The 15285-nt window shown below is 53.5% G+C and overlaps 1 protein-coding gene across 2 annotated transcripts in view; it reads left to right on the plus strand.

The window, feature by feature from the left end:
• ZFYVE26 (zinc finger FYVE-type containing 26) overlaps positions 1-15285 on the plus strand; it is a 1501667-nt gene that overhangs the window by 900433 nt on the left and 585949 nt on the right. The window lies entirely within an intron of this gene.

A 15285-nucleotide genomic window follows, 5' to 3' on the forward strand; every position in this document is an offset into this window, starting at 1 on the left:
AACATTACAGTTAATGATGAAACAGTATTGTTGCGAATTATCACATGTCAGCAGTTGTCAGGTATTAGCTATATAGATATAAAAACAACAATAAGAACAAATGCAAACCTCCCCCACCCATTCCTCCCCTAAACAGTGTGAAGCTCTTGATGTTGAACAAAGTCCAGTGTCCTAATTGACATAAAGACCAGCACTATGAAGCATTGAATACCCTACTCCTGGCTGTACAGACCTAGTGATCGTACTGAGGTAGGTAAAGTATTTTAGAAATCTAGGCAAGGGGCTCTCCTCCCATTGTTGCAACTAGATATAAGGAGCCGTCAGCTCTCTAAATTTTAGTGTACTTGCAGAACTTTGAGAGTTCCTGGGTTGTTGCCTCATAGCCGCAAGTTCCAACCTACAGGTTTTTGCTAACAGTGCGCAACGCGCTGCAGTGGTTGGTGGATCGGAGGCCCTCCAATGGACTACGAGGAGTTTCCTGGCCGTGAAGAGTATTAGACCTATCAGTTTGCACGTGAGAGCCTCTGAATGCCAGACTTCAGCATCACCCCCGAGGAGCACCATCTCGGGCGTGAACATTGATGTGGCCCCATTAGAATGTGACCCAACGTACCCAAGGTGTCGTAGCCTCTCCAGCATTTGTTCGAATTGGAGATCCCCATTCTATGTAGAGTGGAGGGAGTGATATATAGCGGCTGTACTATTTTAAACTGGATCTCTCTATTCCGAATGTCAGCGGAGATTAGAGGTATAGCGGCGAAGTACCCCAGGACATCACCCGTCTCAATCTGGGCCCCTAGGTCCTCCGACCACAAACGAGCGAGCGCGGAGATCCGTCCCTGATTGTTCTGAATTGCCATTTGGTAAAAAGTACGTATGCGCGGGAAGGAGTCCACATAGAGCTCCATCTCTACCTCACAGGGATCAGGGGAGCCAAGGTCCAGGGAGAATGAAGTGCATCGCCTCAGCGTAGAACAAATACTGTGGTATATGAGCCAATCGCCCTGTTCCGATGAGACTACGATTGCATTTTATCCACACAAATGAAGTTATAGGGGCAAGAAGCAAAGTTCAGAGAGAGCAGAGAGTATGCAGATTTTGAGGTTGAGACGTTGCGCCATATACTGTTGTACTGTACATCTTTAGAGGGGAAACAAATGTCTTATTTTGGCCATTTGGTCCACCCATATGTTCAGATTCATGTCTGTAGGGTAAGGCAGTTGATTATGAGTTCTTCTGGATGTAATAAATGGATGACTGCCACGATTCATTTTTTAAAGGAAGTTTTAGATGGATGTGAAAGGACTAATTGTTTCACATAATGTTATCTGGACTATGTTCATTCATTAAAATATTTACTCTTTGTGAAATACTTGAATGCTTACTGCAATGTATTCATTTAATTATGTTTTTCTTTTACAAATGAATGAATTAATGTATTTGTGTTCTTATTTTAATTGTGTTTGTTAAAGGTTACTTGTTAACCGGATAACAATAAAAGAAAAAAAACAATAAAGAACTTTGCGAGGCAATTCAAAAAACAAAATTCCACTTTCTTACCCCCTGCTGCCCCCCCAATAACATCCCTCAACTGTATCCGCCCCTCAATCCCCAGTCCTGCCCCCCTCGCCCTTTGGTACTGATTTCTCCCTACTAAAACCACATATTCAATCCCTCAGATGAATAAAAACCAAATAAACATTATCCTTTGGCACCTGGCCACCTCACAGGCATGCAATCCAGTGTTTGTCTGACATCAGTTCAGGCACTGCCTTTCTCCAGCATGGGGTCTGGCATGGATTCACATGCTCGTAAATATTCCCCGTCGTCAGGCTGGGAATCCTCGGTAAAGAAAAAACCAGTATCAGTTTCGTTTCTGATCTGTCTTTCGTAGTAATAACCAATCACTGGTCTCTGCGTCATACTGACCACAGCCAATGACTGCCCTCTACCTAAGCACCGCCTCTGGCAGCCATCTTCAGATTTTTACCGCACGTTCATGTGTTGGGATCCTCGTGCTATTGCTCTCGAGCGTTAGTGCTATTTTTCGCGCTTTTTCACAAAAAACTTCGATTCTTTCGGTCAAAAGAGCCTCAAGCTCCACCGATCCTACATCCGATCAACGGGGACCCGTGTCGGATTCATCTGTGCCCCTCAAGGGTGAAGATTTCGTCGAGCTACACTTCGGAGGACTCCAGAAGCTTCTCAGGCCCGGTCTCGGAGATGGCCCAGGAGAAGGGAAGCTCGACGCCCGGAAAGCTGTTCAGGGTCTGCCCTGGATGCCAGCTGCAGAACGTCTTTAAGGAGGACGAACACTCTTTCTGCCTTTACTGCCTTCATGAGGACAAGACGCACGTGGAGAAGGACTGTGCGTTTTGCGGCAACATGTCGGAACGGACCATGAAGGACCGCCATCAACGTCTCGCCAACTGGCTGGAGGGTAAGAGCCCGTCTGGCGAGAAGAAGAAGAAATCCGAGCGGTCTTCTAAGACCTTTGAGGGCGCCCCGGCGACGGGGGCCCAACATAAGGCCAAGCACCGCGAGTCCGCTGGCACCGGGAGCGCCGAACGGTCGGGCTCTACGGGCGCCAGGCAGGGCGCACCCTCCCCGGCACCATCAACCACGAGCCAACGCTCTGGGTCGGGTAAGAGGAAGGCCGAGCACCCGGCGAAGCTCCTGGAGAGGCCCCGGTCGAGCTCTAAGGCAGAGGAGGAGCGTGGCAGTGCCCCCTCCCTCAAGGATAAGGCGGTGAGCGCACCTAAGGTGGTGAAGGCCTTGATCCATCCGACCAAGCCCTCTATCGAAACGGTCGCGGCGGCCCTGGCTCAGCCTGTGGTGGCTGCACCAGTGGTGGCGACCTCAGGGCCCAGAATCTCCCTGCCTCCTCGGAGGGAGTCTTCTTTTGTGCCCATCGATAGGACCCCCGTGAAACCCTCCGTGGGGAAGAAGAAGGGGGGGCAGGGCGTCGTCGTAGATTCGGCCTCAACCTCAGAACAGGAGCTGATCGAGGTCTTAAGCCACGGCCTAGGCGTGGAAGAAGGCCAGCCCGTCGGAATGGACCCCGACGCAGGTGACGACGACGACATCGTCGAGGATACCGACGGGGCCCCTGCTCGCCCGTCGGACTCCCCTCTGCCAGCGCCGCAAGACAACTCGGCGGCCATTTTGTTGGCCATACAGTCCTTATGCTCCGAGATAAGGACGAGGCTATCGTTACCGACGGAGGAACCTCTCCCGTCGGGGGATCCAGAACCGGGACCTTCTGGTGTTCCCCCTACCAAGAAAAGAAGGATCCATCCACCACCTCCTTTTCAACCGTCGCGCCCCGTCCAGCCCTCCTCCCCGTCCACCCGAGGGGATGATACGGGGACTGACACGGCAGCGACGGGTACGGACGACGAGGCATACGACGAGGATTTTCCGTCGTCGCCTCCCACCAGGGCTTCTCCGCCCGACGAGATCGGATCTTTCCACTCCATGATCTCCAGGGCTTCCGAGCTTTTCCAACTCTGCCCTGAGGAGAAGAAAAAGGAAGGCTTCCTTTATCAGCGGCGCGAGGCCAAGAGGAAGACGGTCCTCGCAGTGCCTCTGTTGGACGACATTTGGGATGAGGGCCTTTCCTTCCTCAAGAACCCTTCCACGACGCCAGCTAGAAGAGACCGGTACGAGAAGAAGTACCGGGTCCCGGACACGGCCCCCCTATGCCTCCGGGCGCAACCTACCCCGGATTCCATCGTCTCCGCGGCAGCCAGGAAGAAAGCGGGGGGGGCCCCCACATCGACTTCCCCGCCGGACGGCGAGGGAAAGAAATTGGATGCTATGGGACGTAGAGTCATCTCGTCGGCAGCGACGACGATTAAAGCGGCCAACGCCTTGGCTATCGTGGCCCGCTACGACAGGGAGCTCTGGAACAAGATAGCTCCCCTGCTGGATTTTCTGCCGGACGACAAGAGGGCGGAGGCCCTGGAGATCCTGCAGGAAGGTGAGGTGGCCTCGGACCACGCCGACACTGGGTTCCGCCAGCTGGGCAACGGCGTTTGCCTTCGACGTCGTGGATGGCTCAAAGCTACGGACTTCCGGCAGGACGTCCAGACCAGAGTCCTGGACATGCCCTTCGACGGGAACAACCTGTTTGGGAAGACAGTGGACGATTCCCTTCAGGCCATCAAGGCGGATACTGAGACGGCCCGGGCCCTTGGAGTCCTGCAGCAACGACGGACGCCCTTTCGGAGCGGCGGAGGCAAGGGCGCCTCCAAAGGTTCCGGCGGCGGTTTCGCTTCCTACCGTCAAGCGGCCCGCTCGTCGTCGCAAGAGGCCTACAGAGGACGAGGCAAGTCTAGCGGACCCCGCCGTCGTCGCCAAGGAGGTCAAGGCGGCAAGGCCGCGTCCAAGCAGGATTGAACCGGCCGTGGGGTCGGGCCCCCACCGAAGCACCCCGGTGGGAGGCCGGCTGGCGGGCTTCGTCAGCGTGTGGGAGTCCATTTCCACCGACCGTTGGGTGCTGGACGCCCTGGCCCGGGGCCACGCGCTCGAGTTTCAAAGAAGGTGCCCGCGCGTCCCCCCCGTGGCCAGGAAAGAACTTCACGTCCCTCAACTTCTCCTGGAGGTAAAGGCGATGCTCAGAAAGGGCGCCATCGAACTCGTCCCAAAGAGGCTTCGGGGCTCCGGAGTCTACTCGAGATACTTCCTCGTGAAGAAGAAGACGGGAGGATGGCGCCCCATCCTAGACCTGCGGCGTCTGAACAAGTTCATCAAGGCGCAGAAGTTCCGGATGGTCACCCTCCAGCACGTCCTGGGTCAGCTGGAGGAAGGAGACTTCCTATCGTCGTTGGATTTGGAGGATGCCTACTTCCACATTCCCATCCTAAAGGGGCACCGAAAATTCCTCAGGTTCGTGGTCCAAGGGCGTCATTACCAGTTCAAAGCCCTTCCCTTCGGACTACGGTCGGCACCCAGGGTATTCACCAAGTGCCTCGCACCGGTGGCGGCGCAGCTGCGCCGCGAGGGGATTCACGTCTACCCCTACCTGGACGACTGGCTCATCCGCGCCAAGACGAGGGAGCTCGCCGTGGTCCACACGGCAAGGACCGTCCAACTCCTCACGGACCTGGGATTCGCCGTGAACTACGCCAAATCCCACCTGGTGCCCGCGCAAGTCGCACTGTTTCTGGGAGCGAGGCTCGACACAGTGTCCCTTCTGGCCTCCCCGTCGGAGGAGAGGACCAGGACCATCTTGGGCAAGGTGCAACGGATGTTGGTGGCCGACGCGGCCAAAGTGAGGTCCATCAAGTCCCTCCTCGGGATGATGTCTTCCTGCATCTACCTCATTCCCATGTGCAGGCTCCGGATGCGCCCGTTGCAAGAATTCCTGGATGCGCGCTGGATCCAGACGACGGGCAGCTTCGAGGAAAGGATCAAGCTCGACGAGAGCTTCCGACGAGCGATACGGTGGTGGGGCACCCGCGCGCATCTGACGGCGGGCATGGACTTCCAGACCCCAGCCCACCAGGAGACTGTGACCACGGATGCCTCCCTGGAAGGGTGGGGAGCGCACACCGAAAATCTGCACGCAAGGGGACTCTGGCTCCCGACGGAGAAGTCCCTGCATATCAACGTCCTGGAGCTCCGTGCAGTGTTTTGGGCCCTCAGGTCCTTCCTTCCGTCCCTCAAGGGCAAGGTGGTGAGGATCTTCACCGACAACACCACCACCATGTTTTACATCAGGAAACAGGGCGGAACCAGGTCCCCAGCGCTGTCCAAGGAGGCGCAGGATCTGTGGCATTGGGCCGTCGCCCAAGGGACTTTTCTGGTGCCGTTTCATCTGGCAGGGATAAAAAACACCATCGCCGACTCACTCAGCAGGGAGCTGCGCTCGTGCCACGAGTGGGAACTACGGCAGGATCTGGTGGATCGCCTCTTCCGACGGTGGGGCACACCCCAGATCGACCTGTTCGCGACGGCGACGAACACCAAGTGCCGGAGGTTCGCCAGCAGGTTTCCCCAGACGAGGAGCATGGGCGATGCTTTCTCGTTCCCCTGGGAGGGCCTGTTCCTCTACGCGTTCCCTCCCTTGCCTCTGCTAATCCGGCTCGTCAACCAGCTCAAGAGGTCACGGTGCAGGATGATCCTCGTCGCACCTGCGTGGCCGAGGCAGATATGGTTCCCGGACTTGCTGGACTTGTCAGCGTCCCCGCCGATCAAGCTGCCGGCGGACGCGGATCTACTCTCCAGGGAAGGAGGCGCCATCCTCCACCACGACCCGAAGTCGCTGAACTTGCAGGCCTGGCTCCTGCAGCGCTAGAGTTTGGAGGATACGACATACTGGCCGATTGCAGAGAGGTTCTTGCAAAGGCCAGGGAGTCCTCGACTCTTAAATGCTACGGACACAAATGGAAGAGGTTCTCTGTCTGGTGCCACGCACAGAAGATTAACCCTCTACGGATTACGGCTCCCCAAGTACTGCCGTACCTGCTGACGCTGGCCAAAGCTGGTCTGGCACACGCGTCCATCAAGATTCATCTTGCTGCGATCTCCCGATACACCAGAACCACGGGGCGGACGTCCTTGTGGTCTCATCGTCTGGTGAAGGAGTTCATGAAGGGACTGTTCAGATCGTTCCCGCCGGTGAAGGCTCCGGCCCCGGCGTGGGAGCTCAACGTGGTGCTGACCAAGCTCATGGGACCTCCGTTCGAGCCTCTGCACTCGGCCCCGTTGAAGTTTCTATCGTGGAAAACAGCTTTTCTTGTGGCCATCACCTCCGCACGACGAGTGGGAGAGATCCAGGCCCTTTCCTGCAAGGCCCCGTACTTGACTTTCCACGACACGAGGGTAGTGCTCAGGACGCACCCCTCCTTCATGCCCAAGGTACCGTCGGACTTCCATCTCAACGAACCCTTGGTGTTACCTGTGTTCTTCCCGTCGCCTTCGTCGCCGGCTGAGAGGACTTTGCACTCGCTGGATGCAGCTAGAGCGCTGAAGTTCTACGTGGACCGCACGAAGGGTTTTCGGAAGACGTCACAACTCTTTGTGAACTTTGGACCTGTCAATCAGGGGAAGGCTCTCTCGAAGGCTTCCATCTCCAGATGGCTCTCCGGCTGTATCATGTGCTGTCACCGGTTGGCAAACCGACCGCTGCCTGGCCGTCCGAGAGCCCATTCCACCAGAGCGATCGCAGCTACCACGGCGTTCCTATCTGGTGTGCCCCTGCTGGACATATGCAAGGCTGCTACGTGGAGGTCGACGCACACCTTCACGAAATTCTACTGCGTCGACCGGGATTCCAGGGAGGAGTCCAGGGTCGGCCAAGCAGTGCTGCGCAACCTGTTCGCCTGAGGTGAGCCTGGTGAGGAGGTAAGATGCTTAATGTTGAGTTGATGTGATGCTTAATGTTGAGCCTTTGCCACCTCCCGTGGTTGTGCATGTGTGTACTGCTATGTATTCTTTATTCATGAGCATGTGAATCCATGCCAGACCCCATGCTGGAGAAGGAACAAGTTACTTACCTGTAACTGTTGTTCTCCAGCATGGGTCTGGCATGGATTCACATGCGAACCCTCCCGCCTACCCCTCTGCGGCTCTTCACTTGGTCATACTGCCACTTCACGTGCTTCCAAATCTGAAGATGGCTGCCAGAGGCGGTGCTTAGGTAGAGGGCAGTCATTGGCTGTGGTCAGTATGACGCAGAGACCAGTGATTGGTTATTACTACGAAAGACAGATCAGAAACGAAACTGATACTGGTTTTTTCTTTACCGAGGATTCCCAGCCTGACGACGGGGAATATTCATGAGCATGTGAATCCATGCCAGACCCATGCTGGAGAACAACAGTTACAGGTAAGTAACTTGTTCCTTATTTGTTTACAGCAAAAACTCCATGCTCCCCCTTTCTCATTCCTTAACGTTGCCCACTGCTGGGTCTTCATGTGTTTATTAGTACATTCTCCCCACTCCATTTCATGAAGGCCGGCATGACCATGGATCGCTGCTATTATTTCCATAGTACATATGTTCATAGCAACATTCATCCATTCCTCCTTGCCTGGAGGAAGAACACTTTTCTCCAGCATGGGGTCTGGCATGGATTCACATGCTCATGAATATTCCCAGTCAGGCTGGGAATCCTCGGTAAAGAAAAGATCAGTTTGTTTTGTTTCTGAACTGTCTTTCTACTAGTAACCAATCACTGGTCTCTGGGTCATACTGCCCCCAGCCAATGACTGCCCTCTACCTGAGCCCCCCTCCTCTGGCAGCCATCTTCAGATTTTAACTGCACGTTCAAGTGTTGGGAGTCCTTGTGCTATAGCTCTCGAGCTTTTACTGCGTTTTGCGTTTTTTTTCCAAGAGTTTATGCTTATATTTTCGGTCAATCGAGCCTCAAGCTCCACCGATTCTACTTCCGATCAGCGGGGACCCGTTTCGGAATTCTTCTACGCTCCTCAAGGATGAATTTTCCTCGAGTTTTCACTTCTTGGAGGATTCCGGAAGATCTTTGAGGCCTACCCCACGTGGACATGGCCCAAGACAAAGGAAACACGACGCCTGTTGGATCCAAGCTGTTCAGGAGCTGCCCTGGATGCGGATTACAGAATGTCTTCAAGGAAGATGAGCACTCTCAGTGCCTCTACTACCTTCACGACGAAAAATCGCACGTGGAGAAGGACTGTGCGTTTTGTAAGAACATGTCCGAATGGACATTGAAGGACCGTCAGACTCGACTCACTAACTGGCTGGAAGGGAAGAGCCCAGCAGCAGGTGAGAAGAAGTAGTCTGAGCGGTCTTCTAAGTCCTTTGAGGGCGCTCTGGCGATGGGGGCCCAACATAAGATGAAGCACTGCGAGTCCGCGGGTACCGGGAGCACCGTTGGTTCGGGCTCCTTGGCTGCCAGGCAGGGCACTATGTCCCCGACACCATCAACCACGAGCAAAGTGGATCGGCTATTCCGACGATGGGGCAGTCCCCAGATAGATCTATTCACGACGACGGCGACGTACGGCAAGTGCCGGAGGTTCGCCAGCAGGTTTCCCCAGCCGGGGAGCATGGACGATGCATTCTCCTTCACCTGAGACGGCCTGTTCCTGTATGCGTTCCCACCGTTGCCGTTGCTTCTGCGACTCATCATTCAACTTAGACTGTCCCGGTGCAGGATGATCCTCGTCGCACTGGCGTGGCAGAGGCAGATAAGGTTCCCAGACCTTCTGGACTTGTCAATGTCCCCCCAGTCAAACTGCCGACGGATGCGGATCTTCTCACCAGGGAGGGGGCGCCATCCTACATCATGAGCCGGGATCGCTGAACCTGCAGGCATGGCTCCTGAAGCACTAGAGTTCGGAGGCTACGATATCCCGTTGGACTGCAAGGAGGTCCTTGCAAAGGCCAGGGCGCCCTCGACTCTCAAGTGCTACGGACATAAATGGAAGAGGTTCTCTGTCTTGTGCCGTGCACAGAAGATCAACCCTCTGCAGATTACGCCCCTCAAGTGCTGCCATACCTGCTATCGCTGGCCAAGGCGGGGCTGGCACATGCCTCCATCAAGATCCATCTGGCGGCTATCTCCCGCTACACCAGAACTCCGGGGCGGTCGTCGCTGTGGTCTCACCGACTAGTGAAGGAGTTCGTGAAAGGACTGTTCTGCTCGTTCCGCTGGTGAAGGCCCCGGCGTGGGAGCTCAACGTGGTGCTGACCAGGCTCATGGGCCCGCCATTCGAGCCTCTGCATTCAGCACCGTTGAAATTCCTATCGTGGAAAACAACGTTTCTTGTGGCCATCACCTCCGCACGATGTGTGGGAGAGATCCAGGCCCTCTCCTGTAAACCTCCATTCCTGACATTCCACAAGACGAGGGTAGTGCTGAGGATGCACCCCTCCTTCATGGCAAGGTGCCGTCACACTTCCATCTCAACAAGCCCTTGGTGTTACATATTTTCTTCCCGTCGCCTTTGTCGCCGGCAGAGAGGACTTTGCGCTCGCTGGATGTCAATAGAGCGCTGAAGTTCTTCGTGGACCGCACGAAGAGTTTTCGGAAGACATCACAGCTGTTTGTGAATTTTGGACCTGCGAACCAGGGGAAGGCCCTCTCGAAGGCTTCCATTTCCAGATGGCTGTCCGGCTGCATCATGCACTATCACCGGTTGGCAAACGGACCGTTGCCCGGCCGTCCGAGAGCCCATTCGATCAGAGCGATCACTGCTACCACAGCGTTCCTGTCTAGTGTGCCCCTGCTGGACATATGCAGGGCTGCTATGTGGAGGTCGATGCACACCTTCACGAGATTCTACTGCGTCGACTGGGATTCCAGGGAGGAGTCCAGAGTCGGCCAGGCAGTGCTGTGCAACCTGTTCGCTTGAAGGTGAGCCTGGTGAGGAGGTAAGAGATGCTTAATGTTGAGTTGTTGAAATGCTTAATGTTGAGCCTTGCCACCTCCCATGGTTGTGCATGTGTGTACTTCTATGTATTCTTGTATTCATGAGCATGTGAATCCATGCCAGACCCCATGCTGGAGAAGGAACAAGTTACTTACTTGTAACTGTTGTTCTCCAGCATGGGTGTGGCATGGATTCACATGCGAACCCTCCCTCCAACCCCTCTGCGGCTCTTCTCTTGGTCCTACTGCCACTTTTTGTGCTACCAAATCTGAAGATGGCTGCCAGAGGAGGGGCTTAGGTAGAGGGCAGTCATTGCCTGGGAGCATTATGACCCAGAGACCAGTGATTGGATACTAGTAGAAAGACGGTTCAGAAACGAAACTGAAACTGATTTTTTCTTTACCGAGGATTCCCAGCCTGACGACGGGGAATATTCATGAGCATGTGAATCCATGCCAGACCCATGCTGGAGAACAACAGTTACAGGTAAGTAACTTGTTCCTTCTGCTACATGGCTAGACAAGCTCTAGCTGCTAAAAGCAGGGAAGAGGACTTTTTTTTGGCAGCCTGATCTAATCCCCCTTCTCCCTCTCCAGACAAAACAAGACCATCATGGGTGATTTAACCCGGGCAACCCTGTCAAGTACCTTGATCCAACCAAGGACTTCATCCCAATAGAATTCCACTCTGGGACATCCCCGACCACATATGTCAATAATCGGCCCTAGGCCCGCATCCACACCAACACAAAGGGCTGGCATTTTGAAACATTTTGGAGTCTCTAACTGGGTCACCTGCCACCTGTGAAGCAGCTTAATGGCATGCAGCTTATATTGACTGGAAATCGACGTCTGTGAAACTCCCCTACAAAGTCTTTCCCACAGCGTTACATCTATATCAACCTCCATGTCTTGCTCCCACTTTATTCTAAGCTTCTCCGTGGACCGCTTCCCTGATCACACAATCGCCCCATACATCGCTGAGATCAGTCTCTTCATTTCATTTCCTTTATCTAAGATTTTTTCAAAGGGGGTAAGGTCTCTCTGTATCTTTTCCCTGCAGCGAGCTCCCGTTAACACCCCCTTCAATTGAAGGTACAAGAAAACAGAGTTTATCTATGCCCATGGCCGCCTCCAGATCAAGTATATTCATGAAGCTACCCTCGCTCCACAGTTGGCCAATCCGTTCCAGTCCTACCTCAAACCATTTCTGGATTTGTTCGGGGTTCGGTGTAGCTTCCCTAACTCCAGGCACCCAGTGGTGGCCTACCTGGGAGGGCCACGTAGAAATTCCTATAATTTCTGCGCATTGTCACCAGACGTCCCATATGGTTCTCACAATAATTCCGCAACAGTGGCCGGGTGCAACTTTAAGTTATCCAACGTAACCCATTGGAGACCCCTTTGGGCCCTAAAATGAGGTATAAGAACCCTAAGCGGATCAGCTTTGTAATAGTTTCATGTCCTGTAGGCCTACTCCCCCCTTTTGTTTGGGCAGAACCAGTACTCCTAGCCTTTTACCCATGCCAGAGAAACCTCAATAGAGAGCCCCTTATTTCCCTGAGATCTGAATGGGGAGTCTGAGATCCGAATGGGGAGCATCTGGAACAAATAAAGGATCCTGGGAAGAACAACCATTTTAAAAGCATTGAGGCGCCACAACCATATTGTTAATTTGCCCCATTTCTCCATGTCCATCTTAATTTTGGCCATCGGAGGGGGAAGTTTGCCGGATATAATTCCCCTATGTCCCTCGTTACATTAGTTCCTAGTTATCTAAGTGTTCCCAGGTTGACCTGCAGACCCAGAGATGCGAACCTTCCCATTTCTCCGTCCCTATTCCTATCTAGGGGAAAAGGGACTGATTTCGCCATATTAATCTTAAATCCCTCCAGGGAGCCATATTGCTCAATCAGTTGGATCGCCCCTGGTATGGTGGTCAGGGGGTTACTTATGTGTAAGAGCATATCATCTGCATAAAGGGCGACTTTATAGTTAACCTCTCTGACCAGGAATCCCTTTACGCGGGGGTCCTCTCTAATCCTCTGGGCGAGGGGTTCTACAGAGAGGGCAAGTAATGTCGGGGAGAAGAGGCAACCCTGCCTGGTTCCCCTACCCAAACCACCGGGAGTAGCCCCCATTTACTGCCACCCATGCCTTGGGGGACGAGTATATTGGCATATAACCTGCCAGAGAAACCTTTCCCAAATACCACACTTAGTAAGCACTGCTTTGAGGAACCCCCACTCAACCCTATCAAAGGCCTTTTCAGCGTCTACCGAAAAGGGGCGGGGTCCCCAGTTAGCCCCTCATCGTGTCAGCCCCCTGTCGTGCCCTAATGAAACCCACTTGGTCTGGGTGGATCATTCTTGGCATAATACCCCTCTAACCTAGCCGCAAGCACCCGGATGTAGATTTTGGCATCTATGTTAAGAAGGGAGATAGGGCGATACTAGCTGCATGTCCGGGGGTCCCTCCCCTTCTTGTGTATTACTGAGATAAGCAGTCGGGCGAAGGACTATGGGGCCTTCCCAGTATTCAGTATATCATTGAATAATTCCGTCATAAATGGGAGTAGGACAATGAGGAACGATTTAATAAAGCCCTGCTGAGAACCCATCTTCCCCAGGAGCCATTCTCAGCTGCAACCTCCCCACAGCTTTCTTAATTTCTTAATCTGTTATGGGGTCCTCTAATGTACAGGTTTCTTCCTCAGACAGATAGATGAATTTCGAGTGGATTGTGTCCTCCAACGTATACCTCATCTTAGATGTATTCCATCCAGCTTTAGCTGCTTCGGAAAAATAATTCGGCAGAGGGCACAGTGCGTCAATGTCGTCGAGTCAGTGGTCCCTCGAAGGCCTCCGTCGAGGATGACGCCATCAGGTGTATAAGTAGCACGTGCGGCACCCGTTGGCCTCAGTTCCGTTTTCCGCAGTATACGTTGCTTCGGAGATTCGGCGCATCTCAAGTTCTGTGAAGAATAGTGAATTAGTACAATATAGGGATATGTCCTCGTCATCGACGCCGATTACGACCCTGAGATCGGGTTTCAAGAAGTGCAAATCGTGCGGTTCAAAAATGTCTATCACAGACCCGCACTGAGAGTGTTTGTGGTGCCTCGGGGAAGGCCACGACATGGAGGCCTGTATGAAGTGTCAGGCGATGACGGGGAAGGCCTTGGGAGAGAGGAGGAGAAAACTACAGGTAGGTCGTAAATCCGACTGTAAAGTCTCTAGCGTCAAGTCGAGGTCCTGTGAGGAGAAGTCTCCTTGACGCGAAAGGCTTCGGTCCAGGTCCCGAAGCGATTCCCATCACTAGTCTTCGACAAAAAAATTGAAGAAAAGACGCCACCTCGTCCTCGGACGAATCCCCTAAAAGGATGAAATGCCCCACTAAACATTAGTCATCCGAAGAATGGGAAGCATTCAGGGTCAAAATGATGGAGGTGTTCGAAAAAGCAAAGCCTCGGTCCGCGCCTTCTTCGGAAGCCGTCCGGGAGCGTCATCGCTCTGACACTCGCGCGCAATCGAGCACAGGTGATCGAAAGAGGTAGGATAGAGAGCCTTCTAGGACGCCGAGCAAGAAAAGCCGCTCGAGTCGAGTCGACCGCACGCGGTCACCGACGCCATCTGAGAACGAACGCACCTCGAAGGGCAATTCTTCGAAGAACGCTTCGACGCCCTCGAAGCCGGTGGTGCCTTTGACGCCATTGTCGACGTTGACCCCGAACCCCTCAGCGCCAAAGGCTCCAATTCGGCCAGGTCAGCCAGAAAAAGGCAAAGAGAAGGCTACAAGACCTGTAATGCCTTCAGGACCCATTAATACTCCTCCTCCATCTCTCCCAGAAAAGGTTTTCAAACCTCTTCCTAGGAAGGAATTTTTCAAGTGCCTGACCTCAATTTTTGAGGAACAGGAGAAATCTGATGAGGAGAATATACCTTTTGGGCTGGAATATGGCACCCCAAATGTCCCAGAATGTCTGATTTCCGAAGAAAGCAGAATGAGGGACCTGGTTGAATCACTACACAATGCAAGTGACATTGATACATCTCCTGAAAATGACTTTGGCAGGCCAGAACCAGGAGAGCATGCCAGTCCATCATACCGTCAGTTAATGACAAAGGTGGTAGATTACTTAGGATGGACTAGACCACCAACCCAATTCATCCAAGATGATTTGACAGACATATTGGACCATGGTCCTTCCGAAGACCCAATACTACCCTTTCACGTAGCCTTGCAAAATAGGGTGGCCAAAAATTGGGAGACTCTGGATTATATTCCTCCAGTGAATAAATCCCTCACTTCAAAATACTGCTCTGCCAGTAGCGACCCTGGCTATCTGTCTAAACATCCCACTCCCGAGAGTTTGGTCATACAGGCAGCCACAGCTTCTAACAAACTGGTGTACCCTTCTATCCCTCCGGACAGGGACGATAAGCGTGTGGATGGCTGTGTACGGAAGGTATTTTCAGCTGGGAGTATGGCATTAAAATCAGCCAACTCCACATGTGCCTTGGCAAAGTTTTCATACACTCTGTGGGAGTGCATTGCAATAGCGGCGGAGCACATACCAGAAGGGGACGAAAGGGAAGGATTCCTAGCCATCGTTAGAGATGGGAAGGAGGCCATGCCGGAATCCCTTCAATCTGGACTGGACACTGCGGATAGTGCGAGCAGGTCCATGGGCACTAGCACGGTAATGCTCAGATTTGCGTGGTTACGGAAGTCGGGTTTTGCACAAGACGTACAGACCCGCCTTCTGAACATGCCCTTTGACGGGTCTCACCTTTTTGGCAGCAAGGCTGACGAGAGCCTTGAGAGGTTGTAAACCTCAAAAGCAGCTGCCAAGTGTTTGGGGGCTGCTATTAGGCAACCTCAGCCTTTTTGAGCGCCAGGACAATCTTGGAGGGGATGATCC

The sequence above is a fragment of the Ambystoma mexicanum genome, chromosome 14 (genome assembly GCF_040938575.1).
Source record: "Ambystoma mexicanum isolate Mex_15411 chromosome 14, UKY_AmexF1_1, whole genome shotgun sequence".
Taxonomy (NCBI): domain Eukaryota; kingdom Metazoa; phylum Chordata; class Amphibia; order Caudata; family Ambystomatidae; genus Ambystoma; species Ambystoma mexicanum.